At 38.1% G+C, this 10,012-nt stretch overlaps 1 pseudogene; it reads left to right on the forward strand.

The window, feature by feature from the left end:
* The first annotated feature begins 138 nt into the window (after positions 1–138).
* LOC112441596 (nucleoside diphosphate kinase 6-like) lies at positions 139–803 on the forward strand (annotated as a pseudogene).
* The last annotated feature ends 9,209 nt before the right edge of the window (positions 804–10,012 follow it).

Below are 10,012 nucleotides of genomic sequence, written 5' to 3' on the forward strand. Positions count from 1 at the left end.
CCAGTCAGTCTCTCTGACAGCAGGAGGGAGGTGACCCTTGTATTGCGGAGCCTCAGGCCCTCCAGCTCACTCTGGCCCTGACCAAGCCTGCAGCTGCTCTCACTGATCCTGGAGGCTGTTCATCTGCAGATTCAGAGCAGCAAGGTCCTCACTGTACGAATGAGAGAAGCTCTGTAGAGAAAGGGATATTGCCAGAAGTTTTACCAAGAACATGAAGGGTGTTTTCTCTGTCAGAGGCTGGGGAAGTTTATGGCCAGTGGCCTATGTCCTTGCCCTCAAGGACACCACCCAGCTCTGGGGGACAGTGCAGGGACCCACCAGAGTGTTTCAAGCATGCTGCCTGGCCCCAGATTCACTTCATGGGAGTTTGGACCTCACCAATACCTGTAATACAACCCCTGACTTGGATGCTGTGGCTTCAGCTAGTAGGGAGAGTGCAGCTTCTTCCCTGATGCTGGTGAACAGGCTGGTGTGAGAAGAGAAGCCCCAGTTGCTCTGTGCCCCTGTGTACTGAGTCCCAGAGGGAGGCATCCTCTGTATAGCTGGAACAGGGCACAGGGCCGGCCGGATGCAGGCCAGTCAGTCTGTGAGGGCTGGAGGTGTGGCTTGGCCTTTCTCACAGACCTCTGGTCCAGAGCATTCTGCTAGGACCAGGGATGCCTGGGGCTCCTGTGGCATTTCTGCTGAACATCACCACCTATGTGAAGGCCTAGCTCCTGCCTACCTTCCATTCTAGAATTTAACTCACTCTCTACCTCGTCTTTGGAATGCTCATGGGTGGTTCAGAGAAATGATGGCTCCTTTTTTTTCCTGAGAACTACTTATCTTTTTTCAAGGAGGAGCTTGTCTAATTGACTTGCCTGAAAAATGCAGTGACTTTGTATTAGTAATACATGGTCTATTTTCTTAATGAAAAGTCAATATCCCCTTCCTAACATCATACATAAAAATAAGCTCAAAATGGATTAAAGACTTAAATGTAAGGTCAGAAACTATAAAGCTCTTAGAGGAAAACATAGGCAGTACATCCTTTGACATACATCACAGCAAGATTCTCTGTGACCCACCTCCTGGAGTAATGGAAATAAAAACAAAAATAAACAAATGGGATATAATTAAACTTCAATGCTTTTGCACAGCAGAGGAAACTATAAGATTAGAACACAATGCTCAGAAGAGAGAAAATAATTGCAAATGAAACAACTGACAAAGGACTAATCTCCAGAATATATAAGCAGTTCATACAGCTCAGTATCAGGGAAAAAAAAAACAGCCTTATCAAAAAATGGGCAGAAGACCCTAAATAGACATTTCTCCAAAGAATACATACAGATGGCAAATAAATGCATGAAAAGATGCTCAACATCACTCATTATTAGAGACATGCAAATCAAAACTAGAATGAGGTATTGTCTCACACCAGTCAGAATGGTCATCATCAAAAAATATACAAACAATAAATGCTGGAGAGGATATGGAAAAAAGGTAGCCCTCCTACACTGTTGGTAGGAATGTAAATTGATATAGCCATTATGGAAAACAGTATGGAAAATCCTTTAAAAATAGGCATAAATCTACCATTATGACCCAGCAATCCCACTACTGGGATATATCCTGAAAAAGCCATGACAGAAAAAGACACATGTACCTTCAGTATTCATAGCAGCATGGTTTACAATAGCCAAGAAATGGAAGCAGCCTAGATGTCCATCAACAGATGTATGGATGAAGAAGATGTGGTACATATATACAATGGAATATTACTCAACCATAAAAAAGAATGAACTTGAGTCAGTTCTGATGAGGTAGATGAATCTAGAGCCTGTTATATAGAGAAGAAAGGCAGAAAGAGAAAAACAAATATAGTATACTAACACATATATATGAAATCTAGAAAAGTGATACTGATGAACCTATTTGCAGGGAAGAAACGGAGATGAAAATGAAGAGAATGGACTTGTGGACACAGTCAGGGAGGGAGAGAGTGAGACGAATGGAGAAAGCAGCACTGACATATATACACTATCAGGTGTAAGAGGGACTGCTGGTGAGAAGTTGCTGTGTAGCACAGGGAGCCAGCCTGATGCTCTGTGATGATCTGGAGTGATGAGATGTGGGGAGGGGAGGGAGGCTAAGGAGGGAGGGGATGTATTGCATAATTATGGCTGATATGTATATGGCAGAAACCAACACAACATTGTAAAAATTCAAAAATATATTTGAAAAAAAGTCTGTGTTCCACTGAATCCTCAAGGCTAGGGCAGTAGCCTCAGTGCTATCTATCTGTAACTGGAGTAATTAAACATGTCCTGAAGCCAAATATAAATATATATATATACATACACATATATATGTGTGTGTGTATCAAATGAATAAAACAAATTCTATTTTGACAGTTAAAAATGACATGTCCCTTAAGGTTAATTTAATTACTAATAACGTCCTGGGCTTATTAGCTATTTGCATTTCCTATCTATCACTTTAAAATGCATGTCCTCTGGCCATTCAACAAGGGAATTTGTTAGCTTTTACCAAGTCTTTAAAATGTAACCACACTTTATATTCAAAAAGTTCATGTCTAAGAATTTATCTTAAAGAAACAAAGTATATTCACAAATACATATATATTTATTATATTAATTATGTATTTCCAATTTTTTTATAATCAGAAAAAAATAATCAATGTGATTTGGGGAGAAAACCAAAAAATAGAAAAATTCCCATAGGAAATTATTAAATAATTTTAGTTGCTGGACACATTAAACCTAACTGAATTAATCCTGACAATCCCAGTGGTCACCCATTCTATAATCTATTATCTATTATAGATTTTATCTGAACCAACTGGATACCATTTACTTTTCAATTTTCACAAGAACTTGGTCAATGAGTCACCCATATTTACTGCTTATTGTTTAATATGAATCCTTGTAACCATTTGAAAAGTCTCTCTCCACGGGAAAGCTCTCCTCTGGGTGTTTACTCTGTCTGGGCCAGTCACCAACATGAGATCCAGCTCACAGTTTCCTTTGTACTTTGCCCTTCTTTTTTATATAATCTCTGTTCAAAGATGCACCAGGATTTGAGACTACTGTTTTAGGTTGTTAAGTCAGGACATGCTTCAGTTTCATGGGAGGCAGTGTGGTCATGCAGAAAGATCAGTTTCATGGGAGGCAGTGTGGTCATGCAGAAAGAACAAGATATGGATTCAGATTTAAATCTCAGCTCTACATTTACTAGCTGTGTGATCTTGTTCAGTTGCTAAATCACGCCTCACTCCATGTGTGACCCCATGGATTGCAGCACTCTAGTCTTCCCTGTCCACCATCTTCCAGAGTTTGCTCAAACTCATGTGCATTGACTTGATGATGTCTTCCTCTTGTCCCCTTCTCCTCCTGCCTTCAATCTTTCCCAGCATCAGGATCTTTTCCAATGAGTCAGATCTTCACATCAGGTGGCCAAAGCACTGGAGCTTCAGCTTCAGCATCATTCCTTCCAAGGAATATTCAGGAATGATTTCCTTTAGTATTGACAGGTTTGATCTCCTTGCTGTCCAAGGGACTCTCAAGAGTCTTCTCCAACACTACAGTTCAAAAATTTCAATTCTTCATTGCTCAGTTTCCTTATACTCTAACTCTCACATCCATACATGACTACCGGAAAAACCACAGTTTTGACTATTCAGACCTTTATCAGAAAAGTGATACCTCTGCTTTTTAATATGCTGTTTAGGTTTTTCATAGCTTTTCTTCCAAGGAGTTAAGTATCTTTTAATTTCATGGCTGCAGTCAATGTCTGCAGTGATTTTGGAGCTCAAGAAAATAAAATCACTGTCACCGTTTCCATTGTTTCCCCATCTATTTGCCATTGAAATGATGGCACTGGGTGTCATTATCTTCGTTTTTGAATGCTGAATTTTGTCAGCTTTTTCACTCTCTTTCAACTTTATCAGAACTCTTTAGTTCTTCTTGGGTTTTTGGCATTAGGGTGGTATCATCTGCATATCTGAGACTGTTTATGTTTCTCCTGGTAATCTTGATTCTAGCTTGTTTGATTCATCCATCCCAGCATTTCACATGATGTACTCTGCATATAAGTTAAATAAGCAGGGTGACAACATACAGCCTTGATGTATTCCTTTCCCGATTTTAAGCCAGTCTGTTGTTCCATGTCCAGTTCTAACTGTTGCTTCTTGACCTGGATACAGGTTTCCCTGTAGGCAGGTAAGGTGGTTTGGTATTTTCATCTCTTTAAGGATGTTCCCGTTTGTTGTGATCTTATGCTCTTTAAAAAGGGTAATGCCTACTTTTTAGTGTTATGAGAATAATGAGCACGCATATACACACCTGGAAGCCTGGTGGCTCAGATGATACAGTTTGCCTGCAGTTCAGGAGACTGGGCTTTGATCCCTGGGTTGGGAAGATCCCCTGGAGAAAGGAATGGCTACCTACTCCAGTATTCTTGCTTGGAGAATTCCATGGACAGAGAAGCCTGGCAGGTTACAATCCATGGGGTTAAAAAGAATTGGACACAACTGAGCGAGTAACACTTTCATACACAGTTGGGCCTGGCAGGGAAGGGCAACTCAATGAACATCACTCTCCTTCATCGTCCACCTCTCCTCATTCCCTGGTGTGACCCCTGGGGAGAAGGGACCCCTGCAGAATACAAGGGGATGTCACGTAGGGAGTGGACATGAAGACGGAAGGAAACCAACAGCTGGAGAGACAGAGGGGGTTGGATAGTGAGGGTCAGAACTGGCAGAAAGCCTGGACTGGCTGTTTTGTAAATGAACAAAGGGTCTCGGGAGAGGAGGGTAATCCACCTGGCTTACACAGCTTGGAAGAAAGGAAGGTGGGTGAGGTTGGGGCATGGGAATCATTACTACTCTCTCCTGACAGGCTAGGTCACCAACAGGCAAAGGAACATTAGGCCAGGTAAACAAGGTTGGTAACATTTCAGGTAAGAAACAGAAAAATAACAGCAAGAATAGGATATTTTCTTAATGTCACAAACATTAGCTAGCTCTTAGCAACCCAAATTGGTTTCTTTGACTATCAAAGGAAATGTCAAGTCTGGGAATAAGATCAAAGTTTGAATTAAATCAACTACAATCGATAACAGTTAAGAATTATAACCAACCATATAGAACAGGGAACTATATTCAATGTCCTGAGATAAACCATAATGGAAAAGAATAAAGAAAAAAGAATGTGTGTGTGTGTGTGTGTGTGTGTATATGAATCACTTTACTGTACAGGAGAAGTTAACATAACATTGTAAATCAACTATATTTCAATTAAAAAATTATAACCAAACTGAAACTACAGAAGTATTTTTGCTAAAAACTTGTATTAACTCACAAGCAGTATATATGATTATAAAATTTACTTGAAAATTTATGGAGCCAAGAATTACCAAGATATTTTTGGGGAAATGAAAAACAAAGAGGGAAGGCATGTTCTAGTAGATGAAAAGCTCATTATAAAAGTATAGTAATGAATTTGAAACAGAGTAATGGAACCGAATAAAAAGGTCAGAAATAAATCCACATATGTATATGTGGTCTGTTAATTAATGACTAAGAGAGCTCTGCACTGCAGGGGAAAATGACAAGTGATATCAACAAATGGTGTTGGGGCAAGGGCGTCTCCATGTGGAGTAGAATGAAATGATTCATATCTCAGACCACACATAAAAATAAATGCCCAGCTGGACTGTAGAGTTACATGTCAAAGACAAATCAATAAACTTTTGGGAGATAACATAGATGAACCTCCAGATCCTAAGATCTTAGGATAGAGAAATAAAACACAAAAACGTTAATCACTGATAAACTGAACTTTGTTGAAATGAAGAACTTCTTTTCAACCAAACATCACTTACAGAATGAAAGGGTAAGCCATTGGAGAGAATTTTCAATACATACACACAATAAAGAAATTATATAAAACATACATCTCAGAAATCAGTTTAAAAAAAAAGCAGAATACTCACTCAAAAATGGGCAAAATATTTGAATACATATATTACAAAAGACATCAAAATTGTGAAAAAAATATGCATGTATGTTTCTTAACATCATTAGTTATCAGAAAAATGAAAATAAAAACAGAAGACAGTACTACATATCCATCAGAATGACTAAAATGAGAAAGGGTGAAAATATCAAGTATTTTATAAGGACATGGACCATGCTATGTGGCTGGTGGGAGTGGGAACTGCTATAAGCAATGAAAAAGTAGGGAAATGCTGCAACATGGCTGTAGCTCAGATATTACATTGTGAAAAAGAAGTTATACACAAAAAAAGGTACACACTGTATGAGCCCATTTGAATGAAGTTATCATTTGCTAAATTTATAAAATTTGGAGAAGAAGCTAAAATTTTATGTTCCTTGTCTGTACTTTGCAGTTTTTTGATATATTTACACTGGAGGCCAGTGCACTTAGATAAGACAAAAAACATTAAAGGCATAAAAACTGAAACAAGACCTAAAAATATCTTCATTGGCAGATCACATAAAATTACACCTGAAAAAGCCAAATGTATCAAAGATAAAACAAATTTAAGTGACAGGATTCATCAAATTAGCAGGATATAAAATTATTATACAAAAACAAATAGATTTCATATATAAAAATAATACCAAGTTATAAGATATAATGGAGGAGAAAAACCATAATCACAGTACCAGCATGACAAGATGAAATAATACTGATGATTAGATTTTTAGTGTTCAAAACCTCTATGAAGAACATTTTAAACATTTTTAAGACACATAAAATAAACTTGAATAAATGTTAGTCTTTGTTCTTAGATAGGATATCCTTAAAAGATATCAGTTCTTCCTAATTTGTAAATTTAATAAAATTCTAAAAAAATATACCAAAACAGTTTTTGTTGCTGTTGAAGCTACAAAAGTGATACTTAAGTTACTTTGGAAAAACAAACACAAAATACCTAGGAAAACATTGAAAATGAAAAGCTATGAGGGGTAATGAGCCCTATTACATTCAGCTCAGTTCAGTTCAGTTCAGTCAGTCGTGTCTGACTCTCTGCAATCCCACGGACTGCAGCACGCCAGCCCTCCCTGTCTATCAGCAACTCCAGGAGCCTGCTCAAACTCATGTCCATTGAGTCAGTGATGCCATCCCACCATCTCATCCTCTGTCATTTCCTCCTCCTCCTGCCCTCAATCTTTCCCAGCATCAGGGTCTTTTCTAATGAGTCAGCTCTTCGCATGAGGTGGCCAAAGAATTGGAGTTTCAGCTTCAACATCAGTCTTTCCAATGAACACCCAGGACTGATCTCCTTTAGGATGGACTGGTTGGATCTCCTTGCAGTCCAAGGGACTCTCAAGAGTCTTCTCCAACACCACAGTTCAAAAGCATCAATTCTTCAGCACTCCGCTTTCTTCACAGTCCAACTCTCACATCCATACACGACTACTGGAAAAACCATAGCTTTGACTATATGGACCTTTGTGGGAAAAGTAATGTCTCTATTTTTTAATATGCTGTCTGGGTAGGTCATAGTTTTTCTTCCAAGAAACAAGCATCTTTTAATTTCTTCTATTTTTTAACATGCTGTCTGGGTAGGTCATAGCTTTTCTTCCAAGAAACAAGCATCTTTTAATTTCATGTCTGCAGTTATTTTGGAGCCCAAGAAAATAAGTCTGTCACTGTTTCCATTGTTTCCCCAATCTATTGCCATGAAGTGATGGGATGGATGCCATGATCTTAGTTTTTTGAATACTGAGTTTTAAGCCAGGTTTTCACTCTCCTCTTTCACCTTCATCAAGAGACTCTTTAGTTCCTCTTCACTTTCTGCCATAAGTGTGGTATCATCTGCATATTTGAGGTTATTGATATTTCTCCCAGCAATCTTGATTCCAGCTTGTTCTTCATCCAGTCCAGCATTTCGTGTGATGTACTCCGCATATAAGTTAAATAAGCAGGGTGACAATATACAACCTTGATGTACTCCCTTCCCAATTTGGAACAACTCTGTTGTTCCATGTTTGGTTCTAATTCTTGCTTCTTGACCTGCATACAGATTTCTCAGGAGGCAGGTAAGGTGGTGGTCTTGTATTCCCATCTCTTGAAGAATTTTCCACGCTTTGTTGTGATCTACACAGTCAAAGGCTTTGGCATAATCAATAAAGCAAAAGTAGATGTTTTCCTGGAATTCTCTTGCTTTTTCAATGATCCAACAGATGTTGGCAATTTGATCTCTGATTCCTATGCCTTTTCTAAATCCAGCTTGAATATCAGGAAGTTCACAGTTCATGTACTGTTAAAGCCTGGCTTGGAGAATTTTGAGCATTACTTTCCTAGCATGTGAGATGAATGCAATTGTGCAGTAGTTTGAATAGTCTTTGGCATTGCCTTTCTTTGGGACTGGAATGAAAACTGACCTTTTCCAGTCCTGTGGCCACTGCTAAGTTTTTCAAATTTGCTGGCATATTGAGTGCAGCACTTTCACAGCATCATCTTTTAGGATTTGAAATAGCTCAGCTGGAAATTTCATCACCTCCACTAGCTTTGTTCATAGTGATGCTTCCTAAGGCCCACTTAACTCCTCACTTCAGGATGTCTGGCTCCAGGTTGAGTGATCACACCATCATGGTTATCTGGGTCATGATCTTTTTTGTACAGTTCTATTCTTGCCACCTCTTCTTAATATATTCTGCTTCTATTAGTCCATATGATTCTGTCCAATTTATTGTGGCCATCTTTGTATGAAATGTTCCTTTGGTATCTCTAATTTTCTTAAAGAGATCTCTAGTCTTTAATACTACATATTAAAACATACTATACAGCCTTCATATTTAAACTTTGTGCTATTGGTGCAGGAAGAGCACCAATGGAAGGGAACAAACTTGAGAAATAGACCATACAACATATGGGAACCTAGCCCATCACTGGGGCAAAGAGGCAGCTTTAATAAATGATGGACAGACAACTGGATAGTCATTTGTAAAAGAGAAAATTAAATCTATTCTTTACAACTTTACACAAGAGCAAACTCTAAGTGGATCAGAGATCTAAATGTGGACAAATGAAACTGTAAGAGCACAAAAAGAAAGTAATGCATTATAGACAAAGGGCTAATATCCTTAACATAAAAGTATTTTTACTAATTGGTGGGGGTGGAAGAACTAAAGATCTTAGGAAAAGGGGTTAAATACATGAACAAGCAATATACCAAAGATGGCCCTGAAATATATATTTACAGGTTCATAACAGAAATGCAAACTAAAATTATATGGAGATGCTCATCCACTAGATTGGCAAAAAATCAAAAGCTTGACAATAAATTCTAATGGTGAGGCTATGGAGAAATAGGCTGTCTCACATATCTTTGGCAGAAATACAAAACAGAGTAACCCCTATGGAGGGAATTTGGTGGTATTTAGCAAAACTACACGAACATCTACTGTTTTACCCAGCAATTCCACCTTCCAGGAATTTACTCTGAAGATACACATCCATAAATAACAAAATACTAACAATGTTAACACTGCAGAAATGTTTATATAATTGCAAATACTGGGGCTACTTAAATACCCAAATACAGGAAAATGATAGAATAAACCACTGTATTTAAACTCAAGGGAGTACTATGCAGCTATGAAAAACAGAAAAATCTATATAAATTGTTTGGTGTAATTTTCAGGATATATTGTTTGGTGGGGGGCAGGGAGAGAATTATATAGCATACAACTTTTTGCATAAGAAAAATGGAGAAATTAAAATACACAAATTCATTTTTAGCTAAAATAAATACAGAAAAGATAAACAATGAAATTGTTTACTTACAATAGAGCAGAGAAAGGGATGTGGGAGGGAAGAGAACAACATTTGAGGGCACACTAATATACACTGAAGTATTAAGGGGCAAAGAAGCATTTCCCCTTGCAATCTACTCTCCAAAGACTGAAAAAAAAATTACACATAAGTGTACATGTTCATGTTTGTATATGAATATATGTATGGATCCCCGGTGG

The sequence above is a fragment of the Bos taurus genome, chromosome 15, assembly GCF_002263795.3.
Source record: "Bos taurus isolate L1 Dominette 01449 registration number 42190680 breed Hereford chromosome 15, ARS-UCD2.0, whole genome shotgun sequence".
Classification (NCBI taxonomy): domain Eukaryota; kingdom Metazoa; phylum Chordata; class Mammalia; order Artiodactyla; family Bovidae; genus Bos; species Bos taurus.